Source organism: Bombina bombina, chromosome 1 (genome assembly GCF_027579735.1).
Source record: "Bombina bombina isolate aBomBom1 chromosome 1, aBomBom1.pri, whole genome shotgun sequence".
In the NCBI taxonomy this organism is placed as follows: Eukaryota; Metazoa; Chordata; class Amphibia; order Anura; family Bombinatoridae; genus Bombina; species Bombina bombina.
In genome coordinates this window covers 1,525,268,532-1,525,292,231 of record NC_069499.1, presented here as the reverse complement: position 1 = coordinate 1,525,292,231, position 23,700 = coordinate 1,525,268,532, and positions in this window count along the sequence as shown.

Genomic DNA, 23,700 nt, shown 5'->3' with positions numbered 1-23,700 from the left:
TCCTATTATCAATTTTTCATCATTCTCTTGCTATCTTTATTTGAAAAGGAAGGCATCTTAGCTTTTTTTTTGGTTAAGTACTATGGACAGGATTTTTTTATTGGTGGATGAATTTATCCACCAGTCAGCAAGGATAACCCAGGTTGTTCACCAAAAATGGGCCGCCATCTAAACTTACATTCTTGCATTTCAAATAAAGATACCAAGAGAATGAAGAAATGTTGATAATAGGAGTAAAGTAGAAAGTTGCTTTAAATTTCATGCTCTCTGAATCACGAAACAAAATATTTGGTTTCGCTGTCCCTTTAACATTATCTGAATAAGCTGTGTTGATAATTTACATTCAATAAATTAACCAAAACTAGTATCTTTGATATCAGGCATGTGCTTGTCAAATAGATGACTTTAACAGTCATGGGACTAATATCTGGTTTACATGTCAGAATATTAGATGGATATATTTCTTCTTATATTACTGTGATAGATAAGTCTCATAGAATATGTATTTTTTTTTTTTTAAAAATAGCAAAATATATAGTATGAAAATAAATTTATTGAGAAAAAAAATCATCACAGATGAAAGTCTGAAAAAAAATAAAAAAAAATTAAAAACATTATTCTTTTAGGTGATTTAATGAACACATTAGCATTTAAAATTAGACTAAATAATGCATATCACATTTAATAAATATTTTGATATTGGATTGTATGAGGAACATAATTGAATATAATATTTCATGTCCCTTAAAATAATATACATCTATATCAACTATAAAATGTATCCCTTTGTCTGATTGGTCAGAATGTGAGTCCTCTCTAGCACAAAGTAGGGATAATGTATCTAAAATAAACATATTCTAATATAGGACATGTATCTATTCCTAATTCTTTTAACATTCTTCCTCCTGTGATTCTTAAATAGCATGCATTGTGCAAACTAACCTGGATGTATGGTAATTGAAAGGCAATTATCTTCAAAATAACAGTTTATCTTAATTAGGTGTCTTAATCGTCATTTTCAAGATAGAGGATTGTGAAATACCATCTAACAAAATAAAATAAATCTAGGTGTCTCCAATAGGATGCATCCACAGTCTTGGTCCATAAAATTGTTGCCACTTACCATTTGAATGTGTCTTTGTATGGTTTTCAAGGTCAGCATATTTGAAAGAAAAAGCCAGACATGATCACATTGGTATTCATCACTTTGAATCTGGAATTCTTCACTTTCAGTCTGGGATTCTTCACTTTCAGTCTTGAATTCTTCACTTTCAGTCTTGAATTCTACACTTTCAGTCTTTAGATGAAGTCATCGCCCTAATGGCAGAATAAGTGTAAATCAAATAATTGACAGAAGTGTGTGACTTAGTTCTACACCCCTCCCCCCATTTTTGAGACTATTTATATCACTAGCTTACTAAAGATGTGTAGCATCTTGTGTTATGTTCTATCAATCAAGTGTGAAGATGAGTCATACATTGTGCAGACCTAACCTCTGATGTGTGATTTTTAATATGACTTTGAAGCATATAGTCTTGCAAGAGGATCCCTTTCTGAGTATCCATTTGCGGAAAGAGACAATGACATGGTTAGTGAGTTTGTAATGATTTCTGATTGTATACACTTGTTTGTATGTGAGCGGAGTGAATGCTTTCAAAGTGGGCGTTTTTTTAGGTGTTTGCTGAAATTTTGTTTCCCCCCAATTAATCGCAATGTGAAAGTGTAAAATCTAACACATACAGTGCATCTTCGTAATGTTTGTTCATATGCATACTAAATACTTATTAAACATGATTTTATAGTAAAAAGCACACGTCCACACTAACATGAATGAAAGTGCATACTTGTGTATAATGGCATAGAATCTGATCGATCAATGTTGCTGCAATATTGTTTGTAAACAATAAAGTAACAGCTGACATCTATAATATTGTATGTATAAGTTATTGGCGAGATGTCAATATTGTACGCGTCCCATTGAAATCGCAATAATAATGAAGATCTTCCGGCTGACTTCTTTAATATTGTATATATAAGTGATTTGCGAGATGTCAATATTCTACGCGTCCCATTAAAATCGCTATAATAATGACGATCTTCCGGCTAACATCTATACTATTGTATATATAAGTGATTTGCGAGATGTCAATATTGTACGCATCCCATTAAAATTGCTATAACAATGAAGATCTTCCAAACTGTCGTTTACGTATATGTAGTATTGATTGAGAAACTTCTGAAAGGGGCGGTATAGTCCTAAAGCTGTAATCTGTATGGTTGAAGCTTCTAATGGCGTCATCATATTAGCAACCTGCCTGTCTAGTTAGCAAATCTTCATTCTGCTGTTGTATTTTACTACATTGTTATTGTGTGCTGATTAAAATATAAATGTGTGCTTTGCTGTTGTGTGATGCGTGTTGTGTACATCTATGTATGTATGGTGATTCTCTTCCACATATGCTGCTGACTTATATAAAGCAGTATAGCATTGTTGTTCCTTCCCAAAAAGTGACAGCTGTAATCTGTTCTAATGAGCTGTTCTTATTGTACGTAATTCCTAATGGTTTATTCTGAGTGAATCGTGATGTTAAAGGGACAGTAAATCCCTATTTTATGTTTCATGATTCATAGAGAGAATGTAATGTTAAGCAACCTTCCAATGTAGTTGTATAATGCAAATGTGTTTATTGTTTATATGTGTATTCCCCCATAATATCAATGCACATGTATGAGTGAATGCCAAAAGTCATGTATGTGCATCCATTAATGATCATGTGTTAAGCCTATGTAGATATGCTGTTCATGCAAGCATATGAGTTGAATAAATGAAATTCTATAACAGAGGTAAATGAGACGTGTTTCCAATTGTCTACTGTTTGTGAATAATGAAATGTTAAAATTATTTTTATGTCCGTTTAAATCTGATGTCATTTTTCTAACCAATTTCGTATTGGTGATTTGTAGTTGATGTAATGTAAATGTATATAACAATTTGATGTTGTAGTGAATTTCACAGAAGTAAAAGCCATAACTCCATAGGGAAATAGTCATTTCTTGATCTATTTGTCATAGCGGTACTAACGCAAGAAAGAATGAGTTAGTTTCACAATTGTAACGCTGGAGTTTTTTTGTGTACGCATTTTACGTGCGCTAGGTAAATCTGCCTGTCTCGTGCACAAGCACGTCTTCCCCATAGAAGTCAATGGAGGAGAAAAATTTGTTGAAATAAAATCCAATAATTGTTTTGAGCGTAAAGTGAGTGACGTCATGTTCTTGTGTGAAAAAGTAGCTAAATCGTGTTTATTTCTTAATAAAAATCTGTTTTGTGTATGTAATGTGCTGTATAATGTTTGTATGTATCGATTAGTGTATGTATGTGATAATATTTGTAGTTAGATGTAGCTATATGAGTGTATGTTCCCGTCTGTCAATGTAAGTCAATGGAAAATGGATTTGTGTGGGTTTTTTTTCAAACATCCGAGATCTTGTAACTTCGATCCGTTCTATTTTGATATGAAAATTTAAAATCTTAAAAATAAATATTGTGTAGTGTTTGTATGAGTGTAAGTGTAGTTTGTGTTGTGTAATGTTTTTGTAGTTATTTGTGGATGTTTTTGTTTGCGGTATATGGTTAACTACTGGGTCTAGGTTGACGTTAATGATTTGAGCGGAGATGGATATTTTTGTTGCGTTACGGAAACTCGTAATACCAGCGATAGGGAAAAAGCAGCGTTAGGACCGCTTAACGCTGCTTTTTTACCCTAACGCAAAAGTCGTAATTTAGGTGTATATTTTTTTTTAAAAAAATATTTAAACTAAAATATCCTTGCTCTATGTTGCTCACATTATAGATTTGTATTTATATTAAGAAGTATATTAAGAAGTTATAATCTGGACCTCATCACCGGATAAATAAAATCTGACGTACATTTTTATAAGTGAAAGCAAATTTTTAGCCTGAGTATAATGTGCATTTACTGTAACATGAACAGAACTAGACTTCAATAGTACATTGCTTCCCAGCTATTAATTATTCATGTATGCCAATTAAAAACAAGATCACGGGAAATATGAATTGAATAATTAAACATCTAACTCATGAAGTATTCCAGACTTTCTTTCAGATAATTAATTCTACATTAGTCTATTGTATTTATTGTCATTAAAGCTTTGCTATCAATGTTTTCATCAAAGGAGCACAACAGGCTGAATTAAATTGAAATAGCTAAATAATCATATATCATACTGAATAATTAGCATATGTACCAAATACTTGACTTTTCAAGCTTAAGCACTTCACTAGTTATGCACTCTGTACTTACATACTGTAAAATCTTTTGTTCTGATCAATACTACTGTATTATCCAAAAGGGTGGGACAAGACCACATGGGAATGAAAATAATTTAATTTAACACTACTTTAAAACCTTCTATACACTTTGCTTAATTTATAAAAAAAAAAACAGCTTCAAGAAACTAACACTTTGAATTTTGTTAAAGTAGCTAGAAGATAAAAACATTCAGCTTTAGGACAAGCTATGCTAAGGTCCACTATGCCAGTGTAAACACATTTGCTATAATATAGGTTCATAAGGGTCAAAACCATAATCTTATATTCATACTTATTCAAAAAGAATCAAATCACTGCAACCTGTAATGGAATACATATTGCACATTAATAAAACCAAGGGGGAAACTACCAAGGCTGGATTGGCCTACCAGGTTATCAGGAGATTTTCCTGTGGGCTGCAGCAGCTGGGGCTGGAAAAGTACAATTTAAAGTGGTGATAAATGGGTGCAATTGGGTTGTAGAGTGCCTATAAAACAACAATCTGGCACTTCTTTTTAAAACAAACTAATATAATATAATTCCTGGGGGGAAATTGGTGGATGGAGTATCCCAGTAATACCCCTTGAAAAAAAATATGACCATTCTACTGACTCAATGAAAATTAGAGCTTGTCTCCAAATTTTTCAGGGCTGCTTTATATTCCCAGTCCGACCCTGAAAACTACCATTGGTGCAGAAGATGCAGTGGTACCAGGGCCCAAGTGCTGGGGGTGTGGGGTGATAGCAACTAGTCTACAGATAGGATTTTGCCTTATATTGTGCAGCATACTCATCAGTGTATATATAAATCATTATACAGGGCAGTGTGCTTACTATTAATGTATAAATGTTCTGTTATTCTACAGCACAGTATACATACTCATCATATATATAAAGAGTTGTGTATTCATCAGACTATAGTCTAATTATAAAGTGTTCATAATTACTGTGTGTGTGAGTGTATCCAAATCCGGTATTCCAAAATCCAAACTTTTTAATTAATATTTTAAAAAAAATCAAATGATAAATATTACTATTTTTCTCTGCCTGTGTCTATGGTTTGGTTTTTATGTTCTAAAATGTAAATAATAGCCTATTTTATTTAAAACAACAATTGTTGCTTTTCTGATTACAGTATTGTACTTTTTCTCTGTATATTTCTCTATATACACAAAAGTATTAAAAATGTTATAAAAGTACCTACCTTTTTTATCTCTATGAGATAAGGTGCTAATCCTCCAAAAATAACAATTAAAATACACAAAAGAAAGAGAGAAAGTATGGGTGCTTACAACACTATTCCCTACTGATAGAACTTAGCCTTTATTTCTAAATTAAAATTATTAACAGAAGATAATATCACATCTAATCATCCAGCTCACATACCACCCTCCCACTGGGGAAGGTTACATAATACTAAATGTTAGCATTGGAAAATGCCGGGAGGGCCAAAACCTGTTTGCTGCACTATCTTTTCTAACTTGACTCTCCACTATCCCACCTGATGCCGAGGTTCCAATATATCGTCCAGGACTCATTGGGATTAGTGTGATGCTTTCTTTTCTTTTTTAACTTTTTATGTTTATTTTCTTATTAACTCTGCTTTTTTCAGTACTATGTAACCTTACCCAGTGGGGGGTGGTATGTGAGCAGGGTTAGTTATAAAGACCACTGCTCCATAACCTGTCCACCTGCATTGATGCGGCGGACAGAAATCAACCCCTTTCTGGGGTTGACAATGACAACCCTTGCTAGTGGCTGATTGGCCGCAAATCTGCAGGTGGCATTGCACCAGCAGTTCACAAGAACTGCTGGTGCAATGATAAATGTCGACAGCGTATGCTGTCTTCATTTATCGATGTGCAGCGAACATGATCCACTATATCGGATCATGTCCGCTCGCACCATAGTAAATATGCTCCTTTGTTCTCTCAGTAGGGAAAAGTGCTGTAAGCCCCCATACTTTCTCTCTTTTGTGTAATTCAATCCTAATACTGACCAAATCATATGACTAGTATGGCCAGATGACCTAAACCTCTATGGTCTGGTGAGATTATCTAAGAAGTCCTATCAGTACCAAGAGGTTCTTCAAATAATTTTAGAAAGGCAAGTTTTAGCTTGAGATTTGTTTAAAAAGTTTTGCAGGGTTATGGATGTGAACAAGAGACACATATCTTAAATAAAATGCTCCAAAAAATTCCCAAAGGTTTTGCTTCATTTCTTTATATGTGAATGAATATTATGAAAAAGTTTTTATCCTTTCATGAAAACTATAGTAAGCTTGTAACTTCACATGAAAGCAAGAGAAAGCTTGCATCTGTATCTGTGTGAAAACCACATAAAAGTTTGTCATTTAGAATTTATTCAGATTTATCCAGATTTAAGGAAAACAATATGTGAAATTGCTACCTTTTATGCTATAGCAATAACATGAATATATTATTTATTTTTTAGTACTTTTTGTAATCTATAACATTGCTTAAAATGGAGTTTGCCAGCAAGTATTTGGAGAACTTTGATACTGTGTTTAGGTATGGAGTTGTATAGCTAAGACGACTCTGCATTGTATGTAAATATCAATTCCAAGCAATTTGGTTTTACAAGGTCTTCTTTTAGGGGTTCTTTCTTTGGTATGATAGTCTCCAGGGTTAACAGAGCTTAAAGTGATGGTAAATCTGAGAGTTTAAAAAAACCTAGGATTTACTATATATAAAAATAAAGTGGACTTTCAGTGATCACTTAGTAAAAAAAAAGTTGTAAACTCAACCTGTCTGTGCCACGGCAATTCGCTAAAGTAAGTGCCTCTAGCCGTCCACGGCACAGTGATCTTTATCAATTAGGTGATTTTCCACCTCTAAATCAATAGCCGTGCTGCATACAGACCACTGTCAAATGACTAACACAGCTATTGGTTTAGAGGTGGAAACGTTACCTCATTGAGAGAAGAGCGCTGTGCTGTGTACGGCAAAAAACGCTGATTTTAGCAAGGAGCCGCAGCACAGAAAAAATGAGTTTAGTACCCTTTTCTTACTGAGTGATCCATGAAAGTCCACTTTATTTTTAGTGATATTAAATCCTAGCATTTTTTTAAAAAACTCTTAGATTTTACTATCACTTTAAGAATTTTCTCCTCCCTTTGACTATCTGGCAATTCCGGTGCATGATCCTTTTCTAAGAAAGACATGTGAGCAATTCGCTGGGCTTTCAAGTGTAATGGAATCCACTGTGTGCAAAGGTATTACTTGAATTTCTTAATAATTTTACATGCACAAAGATTTATATCTGTCATATTATTTTAGTAACTATATTCAGGTAGAATGTCCCTGGGTTTGTTTTCCTAGCCCAGTGTAGGATTTCTGTTTCACTTTTAGTTAATTAATACACTAAAAGTTCTTCTCTGCATAGAGACATATGTTCTGAACCATGAGGATTTATAATTATTTTCCCTTTTAAATTTTTTATTGAGGTTATATGAAGTATACAATATATATCAGATATCATACAACACAAATAACAGAAAGAGCGTATCTCTTCTAAATAACACATTACAAGAGCAAAACATCACAATAGCTGTTTATGGGTGATAATTTGAAACCTCTATTTTATATTTTTACTATAATTACTTCCTCATTGACTTAGCAGGTCACTTTTGGACCTATGAATACTGATGTAGGCTATATTGAGGAAATTTGTTTCTGGTGTGGCCACTTTTGGACCTTAGCATAGAAAGATGTGGGGGGGGATAAATCAACAGGCTAAGGCTGTTCTGTAAGAAGATATAATAGGGGAGGGGGGTAGGGCTTTAGCAGTAGATAAAGTGTGTTAGCTCTGGTTAATTCAGAATGACATAGATAATGAAGAGCAATCTTAGAGGGATGTCTCTCTGAAGCCATAGTAGAAAGGGGAAGACCCTGGAGATATAGGGGTTTCATCTAGGCACAATATGTCTTGGTTGCCAAATGCAATATATTCAGTAATTACTAGGGGCTATATAGGCAATGAGATTACAGTAGTATTAAAATAGTAGAACATGTAAACTTCAATTTCCTTTAACACAAGTGACGATTATCCTATAAGACTGGTAGATGTAGCTAGAAATGAACTACGTAGGGTAAATGCGTAGAAGAGCCTATATCCATTATGTGATTATATAAAGGGGTTCCGTTAACACCCCATACCAAACATTAGATCATGAGTTGGTTTCTGGATAACCTGCACTGTGAAAAGTTTATACTATGGTAGGGTAAGCGTAGTAGGAGCACATTAGGACACACGTGAGAGCTTATAAAAACAATAGTAAAAGCCACTAAGATTGTTTAAGCGCTAAGGAGTATATGTATGGCAAGGAGGTTGCCCCTAGTTATAGCATGTTTGCAACTACTTGAGTTCCCAGACAGATACTTTCCAGTGAACTACGCATCATGTGCAGGCAAAGCTGCAATGTCTAATAGTGTATACATGTGCATCCAATACCATAGTCCCTTCTTAATATTGAACAGAACATAGTGGTCATGGTTCCACTATCTCGTGTCAAATGCAAATTGTATATAGTTTGCCTACACTAGCCTGTATGTTTCCTTTTGTTTTAGCAACTATTAACAACTGGATATAAAAATTTTGTCATTTGCTTAAGTGTTCAGAACGCATCATAATATAACACAGAAATATTCAACAATATAGCAAAATTTAAATGTAACTGAAGAGTCCATAGTTCTATTGTAAAGCTAAACTTAGAGCAGGATATATTAACATGGAGTGATATTGATATAGGGATAACCATATGCCCAGCAACGGCCAGATAATATCTGTTTTACACTCAGCCGACTCCTCTCTTCCGTAATGGGGTAAAGTAATAAGCACGTCAAAGGAGGGGGCCTAGAAGGTTATGTGGGACCATCATAGTACAGAAAGTTTCTTTGGAGTGAAGCATGGAGATTTGTAAGCCGCCATTAGACCCATATATAGTGGGCACATGGGTCTCCATTTTCTCTGGGAAACACTGAGCATAATTTCTGTCCCCACTTATGTCATAAGCCTGTACCGCAAACCTCTCTTTTCCGCGAAAAGGCACCTTCCGAGTTCCACAACACGCTCCTCCATAACGGGCCATGGCTATGTAAGGCGTATCGTGTAGGTCTGCAGTCTCAGCTGCAAATTCAGGCCCGGGTTGAGTGCATGGGAGTATTGGATCTCTGGGGCCGATAATGATTTTGTGCTGCCTCGATGACTTCTGTATGTCTAGTTCGGGATCGGTCTTGGGAGGTGCATGGTCTTCCTTGTAATCCACCATTGGACTCTCGGCACTAGGACCTTGGGATCTTGCAGCTCTTAGTGTGTTAAGATATCCTCAAAATTGCGAGACATTTGACAGTCTAAGGCCATCAGTAATGCGCGCATCTGTGCAAGGGAATACCCATCCATGATTATATAGGAGGAATAAAGTCGGTTTGAGAGATATTGCTCCTTTTGATAGGTACCAGAGAATAAAAGTACCACTCTACCCAGTTAGCCCTCAGACCGGGAGAGGGGGGGTTAGATGGAATTGTGAGTTAGGCCGCCATAATACTTCTTAGTCGCGCTGATAAAAGTCCTCTGGTGAATAAAATCACTATTCGAATTGCTTCATCAGGGTAGGATTTGGCTCTTAGAAAGGCAGGAAGGGTTATAGTAGTATATAGCTGTAGAAATAGTGTTTGAATAACTCTATTTTTGAAGGTAGAAAGGAGAGCCATATAGATATGCATCTAGTCTTGTCTGCAGCTTAGTCACGCCCCCCGAGGATTTATAATTAAATACAATCCAATGAAATTAAAGTCATGGTATTTTGTACCCCTTTAAGTTTAACTCAACTACATATACAATGGTAGTTAATTCCCTTGACAGTCTCAGCTCTGTTTTTTGTAGATTAATAATCTAATTTTCCCATTCACAAGGAGTGTGTACAAACTCCCAAGATTTAGTTCAACTAGTATCATGTCTACCTACATTTTCCAGAGGCTTTCTGGCTAAAGAAGGAAAGGGGGCCATATGGCAAGTTACCCACTTGTGTTTGGTAGTCAAAGCAATGACAAGAGGGCGGGACTAGTGGCATGTGCAAGGGCATGGCTGACATATTGTGGGCAGAAATCGGCAGAGCCAAGGCATGAAATGGTTAGGATCTTGAAGTCCTTGGAAACATTTGCCCTCATTACAAAAGCTGCAGGAGTGACAAGGGACAGATCCACCAATTCATAACAATTCCACAGAATACAGGATTGTCGGGGGGTATGCTTTAGAGACTTTATTTAAAGGGACAGTCTATTGCAACATCGTTTTTTCCATTAATGTGTCCCCAAGGAATTGTTATACAACATGCAGAGTATAAAGTGTAAAGTGTATGCAAATGTGCTCCTTTGGGTTTAATTTTGTATATGAAATAGCTGCTTTTGTTCTTTGACACCACAACTCATCAAACTGGGTTGAACTAGAAGGGAAATCAGATATGCTTATTTAAAACACTTTTTGTACAAAAAATGCTTACATATCTGTATATCTGTCTGTATAGTAAATCTCACTACTTTGAGAGAACAACTGGAAATTAACATTACTTTATCTCACCTACCTCCAACTGGGAGTGTAATTTCTTTGGATGGCTATGTTTACACAGCTTTTCTATAGCCTATACTTAAGTATATAAAATTAAAAGGATATGAACCCCAAATTTATTTTCATGATTCAGATAGAGAATACAAATTTAAATAACATTCCAATTTTCTTCTATTATTTAACTTGCTTCATACTTCAGATATCCTTTGTTGAAGAAATAGCAATGCACATGGGTGAGCCAATCACACTAGGCATAAATGTGCAGCCACCAATCAGCAGCTACTGAGCCTATTTATATATGCTTTTCAACAAAGAATATCAAGAGAATGAAGCAAATTAGATAATTGAAGTAATTTGGAAAGTTGTTTAAAAGGACATGTGGGTTTCATGTCCCTTTAAAGTATAAGTCGGGATACCACAGGCAAAATCAGCTATTTCAAATGCTGATGTGAAGGTAAATTAGCTATTTGTAAACAGTTTAATACACTCAGGTTAAATAGTTAATTTGGAAGAAAAGATTATGGTAAACCGTCCCTTTAAATTAGAATCAGAAGGGTCTTTCCAATGCATCTGTGGGCTTTTATGAAATTTGTAAATACAAGGCCGGATTTTTTCATTTTTTTTCTGTTTTAACAGTTTAGACCTCTTGATGAACCATTTATCGGTCATTTTGATAGGCATAATTTGGCTGTTCTCATGGATGTTTAAAATTTGATAGCGTTTGCACATGCTCATATAGATATACACAATCATTTTTTCTTTAAATAAAAAAGTTAAAATATAGCACAAGTAACAATTTTAAATGAGAACATTTGCACTAAGCTAAAATGTAAATATCAGAATATCAGTTTACAATTGCAAATAGGGGCCAGATTACGAGTGGGGCGCAAATATTTGCAAGCGAGCGATAAGGAGCTTATCGCAGTTGTTTGCGTTTGCTGCGCTTATCGCTCTTATTATGAGTTGAAAGTAAATGCGAGCACTTGAGAGCAATCACAATTTACTCTAGAATGATTACTGCAAATTCATCAACAATACATTAAAAAGTACAGTTACACTCATAATAAAACTATGTAAAAATTACACAAAAAAGTTATAAGAGATCAAACATATGAGATCTTAGGTGTTAGAAAAAAAAGGCAGGCAAAGGGCTTTAACATTGAGATAGATACATATACGTTTCTAAAGAAATGTATATATATATATATATATATATATATATATATATATATATATATATATGTATTTATGTGTTAAAGACATATATACAGATATAAACACATACATACATATGTACACATATATAGACCTATATATAAGTGCATTGGAGTTAAGTTTGCAGTTAAGTAGATGAAAACATTTAAAAGTCCTATGTTCAACACTTAGCAGAATATGTTCTACATATTTATAAATAGATGTTCCTTTATAAATATATCTGTATATATTTATACCTATAAATAATCATGTGATTTTCATTTATAAATAATTGGGTGTTTGGATCAGCAATTTCATTTTGATCTATCAAATAACTGAAGGACACAGTAATATTTCAGTAGTGAGATTAGGTTTATTGGATTAACAGAAAATGTGCAATATGCATCAAAACAAAATTAGACAGGTGCATAAATTTGGGCACCCCAACAGAAATATTACATCAATATTTAGTAGAGCCTCCTTTAGCAGAAATAACAGCTTCTAGATGCTTCCTATAGCCTGTAATGAGTGTCTGGATTCTGGATGAAGGTATTTTGCACTATTCCTCCTTGCAAAACATCTCCAGTTTACTTAGGTTTAATGGTTGCAAAGCATGGACAGCCCGCTTCAAATCACCCCACAGATTTTCAATGATATTCAGGTCTGGGGACTGGGATGGCCATTCCAGATCTTTGTACTTGTTCCTTTGCATAAATCCTGCGAGTAGATTTTGAGCAGTGTTTTGGGTCGTTGTATTGTTGCAATATACAGCTCCGGCGTAACTTCAACTTTGTGACTGATTCCTCAACATTATTCTCAAGTATCTGCTGATATTGAGTGGAATCCATGTGACCCTCAACTTTAACAAGATTCCCAGTACTGGCACTGGCCACACAGCCCCACCGCATGATGGAACATCCACCAAATTATACTGTGGCTAGCAAGTGTTTGTCTTGGAACGCTGTGTTCTTTTGCCGCCATGCATAATGCCCCTTGTTATGACCAAATAACTCAATCTTTGTTTCATCAGTCCACAGCACCTTCTTCCAAAATGAAGCTGGCTTGTCCAAACATGCTTTTGCATACCGTAACCTCAAGCGACTCTGTTTGTGGCGTATGTGCAGAAAAGGCTTCTTCCGCATCACTCTCCCATACGCTGAATTGTTGAACAATGCACAGTGACACCATCTGCAGCAAGATAATGTTGTAGGTCTTTGGGAGGTGGTCTGTGGGCTGTTTTTGACCGTTCTCACCATCCTTTGCCTTTGCCTCTCTGATATTTTACTTCTGGCGCCTTAACAAGAACTGTGCCTGTGGTCTTCCATTTCCTCACTATGTTCCTAACAGTGGACACTGACAGCGTAAATCTCTGCGATAGCTTTTTGTGGCCTTCCCCTAAACCATAATGTTGAACAATCTTTGTTTTCAGGTCATTTGAGAGTTGTTTTGAGGCCCCCATGTTGCCATTCTTCAGAGGAGAGTCAAAGAGAACAACAACTTGCAATTGGCCGCCTTTAATACCTTTTCATGATTGGATGCACCTGTCTATGAAGTTCAAGGCTTAATGGGCTCACCAAACCAATTGTGTGTTCCAATTAATCAGTGCTAGGTATTTACGGGTATTCAAATCAACAAAATGACAAGGGTGCCCAAATTTATACACCTGTCTAATTTCGTTTTGATGCATATTGCACAATTTCTGTTAATCCAATAAACCTCATTTCACTACTGAAATGTTACTGTGTCCTTCAGTTATTTGATAGATCAAAATAAAATTGCTGATCCAAACACCAAATTATTTATAAATGAAAATCATGGAAATTGTCAGGGGTGCCTAAACTTTTGCAAACGACTGTATATATATATTTTTTATTTTTTTTTAAACAAAATAACATCAGATATATATAGATATGTAGAAATATGTATTTACAATTAAATAGAACATATTCTGTTATGTGAAGAGCATTCTAATGTGAAATATTTATTTTTTCATGTCGGGATAGCGCACTTGAGAATATGTGATCGGGTTTGCGCATGAGTAGGGTTTTTTTTCCCCACTTGTTTTGCTCCTTTGACTTCTATGGGGGAATATGTGAACACTCACGTGATATTCTAACTTTGGATTTTTGCGCTCATCAGGTTAGCACATGAGCGAAAACAGTTAACTTTTAACTCATCATATGAGTGCAACCCGATGAGCGCAAAATGCTTACTTCTAATGCAATTAACACTTTCTCTCAAGCATTAATTAGTGTGCCACTTGTAATCTGGCCCAATGAGTTTGTACATTTTAAAAACGAATGGCTAGATTGCGAGTTTTGCGTTATGAGGGGTGCGGTACTAACTTGCACGTTATTGTCACCGGTCTCTTTCCTACAGCGCTGGTATTACAGGTTTTCTGAAACCCAGTGTTAAAAGACAAGAAGTGAGCGTAGAGCAAAATTGAGCTCCATTCCGCACTCCAATACCAACGCTGCTTAAGTCAGCGGTGAGCTGGTTGTACGTGCTCGTGCACATTTTCCCCATAGACATCAATGGGGAGAGCCGGCTGAGAAAAAATCTAACACCTGCAATAAAGCAGTGTAAAGCTCCGTAACGCAGCTCCATTGATTCCTATGGGGAAACACATTATATGTTTACACCTAACATCCTAACATGAACACCGAGTCAGAACACCCCTAATCTTACACATATTAACTACTAATCTGCCGCCCCCGACATCGCCAAACCTACATTATACTTATTAACCCCTAATCTGCCGCTCGAGACATCGCCGCCACTATAATAAACATATTAACCCCTAAAGCGCCACACTCCCGCCTCGCAAACATTAGTGAAATATTAATAACCCCTAATCTGCTGTCCCTAACATCGCCGCCACCTATCTATATTTAGAATGTCGCCGCCACTATAATAAACATATTAACCCCTAAATCGCCACACTCTTGCATCGCAAACACTAGTTAAATATTATTAACCCCTAATCTGCCGCCCCCAACGTCGCCGCCACAATGCTATATTTATTACCCCTAAATCTAAGTCTAACCCTAACCCCCCTAACTTAAATATAATTAAATTAAATCTAAATCAAACCTACTATTAATAACTAAATAATTCCTATTTAAAACTAAATACTTACCTGTAAAATAAACCCTAAGCTAGCTACAATATAACTAATAGTTACATAGTATCTGGCTTAGGGTTTATTTTTATTTTACAGGCAAGTTTGTATTTATTTTAACTAGGTAGAATAGTTACTAAATAGTTATTAACTATTTAATAAATACCTAACTAAAATAAATACAAATTGACCTGTAAAATAAAACCTAACCTGTCTTACACTAACACCTAAACTAACCCTACAATTAAATAAATTCCCTAAATTATATACAATTAACTAAATTCAATACAATTAGCTAAATTACAAAAAATAAAAAACAAATTACAAGATCTTTAAACTAATTACACCTAATTTAATAGCCCTATCAAAATAAAAAAAGGCCACCCAAAATAAAAATAAAACCTAGCCTAAACTAAACTACCAATAGCCCTAAAAGGGCCTTTTGCGGGGCATTGCCCCAAAGAAATCAGCTCTTAAAAAAAAATACAAACACCCCCCAACAGTAAAACCCACCACCCACACAACCAACCCCCCAAATAAAACCCTAACTAAAAAAACCTAAGCTCCCCAATGCCTTGAAAAGGGCATTTTGATGGACATTGCCCTTAAAAGGGCATTTAACTCTATTGCAGCCCAAACTCCTAATCTAAAAATAAAACCCACCCAATACACCCTTAAAAAATCCTAACACTAACACCCGAAGATCCACTTACAGTTTTGAAGAGCCAACATCCATCCTCAACGAAGCCGGGAGAAGTCTTTATCCAAGCAGCAAGATGTTCTCAACGAAGCCGGCAGAAGTGGTCCTCCAGACGGGCAGAAGTCTTCACACAGACGGCATCTTCTATCTTCATCCTTCCGACGCGGAGCGGCTCCATCTTCAAGACATCCGGCACAGAGCATCCTCTTCAATCGACAACTTCTTCTAAAATGAAGGTTCCTTTAAATGACATCATTCAAGATGGCGTCCCTTAGATTCCTATTGGCTGATAGAATTCTATCAGCCAATCGGAACTAAGGTTGAAAAAATCCTATTGGCTGATGCAATCAGCCAATAGGATTGAACTTCAATCCTATTGGCTGATGCAATCAGCCAATAGGATTGAGCTTGCATTCTATTGGCTGTTCCAATCAGCCAATAGAATATGAGCTCAATCATATTGGCTGATTGCATCAGCCAATAGGATTTTTTCAACCTTAATTCCGATTGGCTGATAGAATTCAATCAGCCAATCGGAATCTAAGGGATGCCATCTTGGATGACATCATTTAAAGGAACCGTCGATTGAAGAGGATGCTCCGTGCCGGATGTCTTGAAGATGGAGCTGCTCCACGTCTGAAGGATGAAGATAGAAGATGCCATCTGGGTGAAGAATTCTGCCCGTCTGGAGGACCACTTCTGCCAGTTTTGTTGAGGACATCTTGCTGCTTGGATGAAGACTTCTCCCGGCTTCGTTAAGGATGGATGTTGGCTCTTCAAAACTGTAAGTGGATCTTCGGGGGTTAATGTTAGGATTTTTTAAGGGTGTATTGGGTGGGTTTTATTTTTAGATTTGGGGTTTGGACTGCAATAGAGCTAAATACCCTTTTAAGGGCAATATCCATCCAAATGCCCTTTTCAGGGCAATGGGGAGCTTAGGTTTTTTTAGTTAGGGTTTTATTTGGGGGGCTGGTTGTGTGGGTGGGCTATTAGATTAGGTGTAATTAGTTTAAAGATCTTGTAATTTGTTTTTTATTTTCTGTAATTTAGTGAGTTTTTTTGTAATTTAGCCAATTGTATTGAATTTAGTTAATTGTATTTAATTTAGGGAATTTATTTAATTGTAAGGTTAGGTTTTAGTGTAAGACAGGTTAGGTTTTATTTTACAGGTCAATTTTTATTTATTTTAGCTAGGTAGTTATTAAATAGTTAATAACTATTTAGTAACTATTCTACCTAGTTAAAATAACTACAAACTTGCCTGTAAAATAAAAATAAAACCTTAGCTAGCTACAATGTAACTATTAGTTATATTGTAGCTATCTTAGGGTTTATTTTACAGGTAAGTATTTAGTTTTAAATAGGAATTATTTAGGTAATGATAGTAATTTTTATTTATATTTATTTTAATTATATTTAAGTTAGGGGATGTTAGTGTTAGGGTTAGACTTAGATTTAGGGGTTAATAAATTTAGTATAGTGGCAGAGATATTGGGGGCGGCAGATTAGGGGTTAATAAATGTAGGTAGGTGGTCGCGATGTTAGGGGTGGCAGATTAGGGGTTAATAATATTTAACTAGTGTTAGCGAGGCGGGAGTTCAGCGGTTTAGGGTTTAATATGTTTATTCTAGTGGCGGCGATGTCAGGAGCGGCAGATTAGGAGTTAATAAATTTATTTTAGTGTTTGCAATGCGGGAGGGCCTCGGTTTAGGGGTTAATAGGTAGTTTATGGGTGTTAGTGTACTTTTTAGCACTTTAGTTATGAGTTTTATGCTACAGCTTTGTAGTGTAAGACTCATAACTACTGACTTTAAAACATGGTACTAATCTTGATGGGATAGGGTGTACCGCTCACTTTTTGGCCTCGCAGGACAAGCTTGTAATACCGGCGCTATGGAAGTCCCGTTGAAAAAAGACTACACGCAATTTGCGTAAATTGATTTGCGGTACGGCCAAAAAAGTGTGCGATGCCCCTAAATCTGCAAGACTTGTAATAGCAGCGGTAGTAAAAAAGCAGCGTTATGAGGCTTAACACTGCTTTTTTACTCATAATGCAAGACTTGTAATGTAGCCGTAGGTTTGTATAATTAAACAAATAATTATATGAAATTGTTGATTACACACAATATGTATTGATAAAATTGATTAAATGAAAAAAAAAAATCAGATAGATTAGATATTTTTAATGTTGAATCACTTAGCTGCCATATTTTACTTTCACATTAATCGTGTATGTTTTGCTACTGTAACGAGGTGCTAATTTTCAATGAAAAATAAAAGTTCTGAAAGGACACAACTAACGTATTTGGGAGGTTAAAAAATTCAAATGTAAGAAAAACAGATTTTTCTGTATTCTGCTCACTAAAATAATTTAAATGTTGGCACTTCTAATAGATTTCAATGCCATAGAATAGGAGGAATGCAAAAAGAGTGAATACAAAGCTTTTGTAAAGTAATGTTACTGTAAAATTTATTACTGTATTCCAAATTACTTGTTATACCGACAATAGAGTATTAAATGTATTGGGGTCAATTTATCAAGCTCGGTACGGAGTTTGATGCCCCGTGTTTCCTGCGAGCCAATTAGAAGTTATGAAGCAGTGGTCTAAAGACCGCTGCTCCATAACCTGTCTGCCTGCTCTGAGGTGGCAGACAGAAATCAACCAGATCTAATACAATCGGGTTTATTGACACCCCCTGCTAGCGAATCTGCAGTTGGCGGTATTGCACCAGCAGTTCATAAGAACTGCTGGTGGAATGATAAATGCCGACAGCGTATGCTGTCAGCATTTATTGATGAGCACCGCACATGATACGCTACATCGTATCATGTCCGCTCGCACATTAATAAATTGACCCCATTAAATGTAACATCATCTGTGTTTATTTTTATATTGGAAATAGCTTATTTTGCTCATCCATTTTTCTCAGAAACATTCATATGGACTGTGCCTTAATGATGAACAGAATTACTTCCACACCTACGCACTGAAAAATGCATTACATTTTGTGGTTCCTTTTGGCTAGATCAGCTATTTAAATTGCAAACATGAAACTTAAGGAGCAATTTTACATTAATACCCTGCAGCTGATATAAAAAGTCACTAGCAACACATTAAAGGGATATGAAACCCAAAATATTTATTTTGGGATTCAGACAGAACATACCATTTTTAAAGTTTCCAATTTATCAAATTTGCTTAGTTCCAATGCTATTCCTTTTAAATAGGTTGGCAGGAACTAGTGCTTCCATCTAGTGCTCTTGCAAATGCAAAATATTCTAGCAAAACTGCTGCCATATAGTGTTCCAGAAATGGACCGGCTCCTAAGCATATGTCCCTGCTTTTCAACAAAGATACCAAGAGAATTAAGAAAGTTTGATTATAGAACTAAATTAGAATGTTATTTAAAATTGAATGCTCTATCTGAATCATAAAAGAAAAAAAAAATGGGGGGGTTATATCCCTTTTAGTGAAAAACATCCAGTACAGTGTCCCTTTAATGGATTTGACTAGGGACCATAAACTGTAACATTTGAATGTCACTCAAATACCCAGTTAACAGTGAAAAACAAGCAAGAAAGGTGAACCATGAAGTTAATCCTATTTATGTCACTCACAACACAAGCTAGGCATCAGCAATGTCTGTGATTTTTCTAGTTTCATCCAATGAACCAATATATTATTTTTTGCTTTAAACAATGAGGCCTATTTATCAAGCTGTCAACCGCAAATACGCTAGAATTCCGCAGCGTAATTGTGGAGAGCTTGATTCCCCTTAGTTATCAAAGCCTACAGACCGGCAAAAGTTGAAATTTGTGATGTAACATATGATCTGCCAGTCTCAGTCCGACACAGATCGATGCTTACGTCACTACAGATGTTACGAATGCAAATTCGGCACTATCTGACAACTTTTGCTAGTTAACAAACTGCTAACAGGTACGCTTGCAACTATTCCGGCCCATCGTACCTGGTTTTCAATCCGCCGCCCTGGATGGCGCGGAATGCCATGGGAATCAATGGGAGTCTGAAAGCAGCGAAAGCTTATGTTCGTTCCTACTCGATATCCCATTGATTTCTATGGTAGACTAAAAGTTATGTTTACACCTAACACCCTAACATGTCCCTGAGTCTAAACACCCCTAATCTGCTGTCCCCTACACCGCTGCCACCTACATAATGTTATTAACCCCTAATCTGCTGCCCAGACACTGCCACCACCTACATTATACTTATTAACCCCTAATCTGCTGCCCCGCCACCGCCGCCACCTACATTATACTTATTAACCTCTATTCTGCCGCCCCGACACCGCCGCCACCTACATTATACTTATTAACCCCTAATCTACCACTCCCGCCACCGCCTCCACCTACATAAAGTTATTAACCCCTAAACCGCCAGCCCCCCACATCGCCATAAAATAAATTAAACTATTAACCCCTAAACCTAACAACCCGCTAACTTTATATTAAATATTAACTCATCCCTATCTTATAATAAATTTAAACTTATCTTTAGATTTAAATTAAACTATATTAAACAATATTAAACTATATTAAATTAATAATTAACCTACCCTATTATACTAAAATTACATTAAACTATATTAAACTAGTAATTAATCTACCCTAACTGTTATACTAAAATTACAATAAGCTACAAATTAAATTAACTATATTATATAGTTAAAAACCAAACCCTACTCAAATAATTTAATTCTACAATTAAAAATTACAAAGTTACAAAAAACTAACAACTAAGTTACAAAAAATAAAAAACACAAAGTTACAAAAAAAATAAACACTAAGTTACACAAAATAAAAAAGAAATTATCAAAGATTTAAACTAATTACACCAAATCTAAGAGCCCTATGAAAATAAAAAAGCCCCCCCCAAAAAAAAATAAAAAAAACCCTAACCTACAATAAACTACAAATAGCCCTTAAAAGGGCCTTTTGCGGGGCATTGCCCCCAAAAAAATCAGCTCTTTTACCTGTAAATAAAAAATACAAACAACCCCCCAACAGTAAAACCCACCACCTACACAACCAACCCCCCCAAATAAAAACCTAACTAAAAAAACCTAAGCTCCCCATTGCCCTGAAAAGGGCATTTGGATGGGCATTGCCCTTAAAAGGGCATTTAGCTCTATTGCAGCCCAAACCCTAATCTAAGACTAAAACCCACCCAATAAACCCTTAAAAAATCCTAACACTAACCCCTGAAGACCCACTTACAGTTTTAAAGATGCGACATCCATCCTCCAAGAATCCGGCAGAAGTCTTCATTAAAACGGCCGAAGTCTTCATCCAAGCATGCAGAAGTCTTCACCCAGACAGCATCTTCTATCTTCATCCGGCGCGGAGCGGCTCCATCTTCCAGACATCCGATGTGGAGCATCCTCTTCTTACGACGTCTTCTTCCCGAATGAAGGTTCCTTTAAATGATGTCATCCAAGTTGGCGTCCCTTAGATTCCGATTGGCTGATAGAATTTTATCAGCCAATCGGAATTAAGGTTGAAAAAATCCTATTGGCTGTTGCAATCAGCCAATAGGATTTAGCTTTCATCCAATCAGCCAATAGGATTGGGCTTGCATTCTATTGGCTGATTGGAATAGCCAATACAATGTAAGCTCAATCCTATTGGCTGATTGAATCAGCCAATAGGATGAAAGCTCAATAGAATTCTATCAGCCAATTGGAATCTAAGGGACGCCATCTTGGATGACGTCATTTAAAGGAACCTTCATTCGGGAAGAAGACGTCATAAGAAGAGGATGCTCCACATCGGATGTCTGGAAGATGGAGCCGCTCCGCACCGGATGGATGAAGATAGAAGATGCTGTCTGGGTGAAGACTTCTGAGGGCTTGGATGAAGACTTCGGCCGCTTGGAAGAAGACTTCTGCCGTCTTCTTGGAGAATGGATGTCGCATCTTCAAAACTGTAAGTCGATCTTCAGGGGTTATTGTTAGGATTTTTTAAGGGTTTATTGGGTGGGTTTTAGTTTTAGATTAGGGTTTGGGTGGCAATAGAGCTAATTGCCCTTTTAAGGGCAAAGCCCATCCAAATGTCCAGGGCAATGGGGAGCTTAGGTTTTTTTAGTTAGGTTTTTATTTGGTGGGGTTGGTTGTGTGGGTGGTGGGTTTTACTGTTGTGGGGGTATTTGTATTTTTTATTTACAGGTAATAGAGCTGATTTCTTTGGGGCAATGCCCCTCAAAAGGCATTTTTAAGGGCTATTTGTAGTTTATTGTAGGTTAGGGTTTTTTTTATTTTGGGGGGGCTTTTTTATTTTCATAGGGTTCTTAGATTAGATGTAATTAGTTTAAATCTTTGATAATTTCTTTTTTATTTTGTGTAACTTAATGTTTATTTTTTTGTAACTTTGTAATTTTTAATTGTAGAATTAAATTATTTGAGTAGGGTTAGGATTTTAAATATATAATATAGTTAATTTAATTTGTAGTTTACTGTAATATTAGTATAACAGTTAGGGTAGGTTAATTATTAGTTTAATATAGTTTAATTTAATTTTAGTATAATAGGGTAGTTTACATTACATTTGTAGGTGCAATAATTGAGTTATACAAAAGGAAATGAATGCCCTGCCCATGAGCACAATCAGTAGTAGTTCACTTTAAATACAAAGTGTCCTGCAGGTAGAAAGGCTCTCAAGCTTACAATCTAAAGGAGAGGGAATGGACATGAAAGGTAAGGGAAATAAGTCTGATATAAGGCAGGGTAAACTGAGAGTGGGTGAAGTGTGTGGCGAGCAAATGAGGGTTGGGAGAGTAACAGAATATGGTAAAGTGTCAGTAGTACAGAGGCTGTGAGTGTGAATTATTGTCTCTAACCTGGTTTGTTAGTGACAGCTGCACCTAATTGCTGTTAGGAGATGTTTATATATTAAAGGTAAACACCAGGGTGGGTGGTGAAGGGGGGCTTGGAGGGCTAGTTTGTGCAGATTTTCAGAGATATTGCTGTGGGTTTGAGCTGTAAAGGGAGTGGTAAGGTAAAACTTCCTGTTGATAAAGTGAAGGAATAGGGGAGGTTTGTCTTGGAAAAGAGTAGAGGGGGAGAGGGAAGATTGGAATGTACAATAATAAAGGTTAAAACCAATTCCATATTAGCCCAACAGATATAAGGAAAAAAACAAAAACACTCAATGTCTTGATTGGAGATATCAGTCAGATGATTTACCTTGGAAGTTGCAGGGAGATTTTCAGAGATATTGCTGTGGGTGTGAGCTTGCAAGTTGCAGGGAGATTTTCAGATATATTTCTGTGGGTGTGAGCTTGCAAGTTGCAGGGAGATTTTCAGAGGTATTGCTGTGGGTGTGAGCTGTAACAAAAAGAGTGTGAATTTGTGTGTGAGTGGTTCAATTATTTGTCTTGTATGATGTTTAAAATGCTAATATTATTATGCACTATACTAATGCAGTATATGCCCCTTAGCGAGACACCCTGTTTTCAAGGTAAAAAGTAGCTTTAGATCATTCCAACAGGGAAAAAGAAGTACTGGCGAGCATTCTTTAATTATCTCACCAGCCCAGAGAGCTTTAGATCATCTGGCACCTAGAAACATGCAGAACAAATGTCAAGGGGAACATAGGCTCTACTTGTAGATGTCAAAATATCTAAACATATATTAGCCCATTCCTTTAGCTTGCACAAGGATTCATGTTTGCCTTTTTGGTTAACATTTCAGCAGCAGCTTAACACAGAGGGCACTGCTGCACTGCAATCACGACAAAGTAAACTGCTAA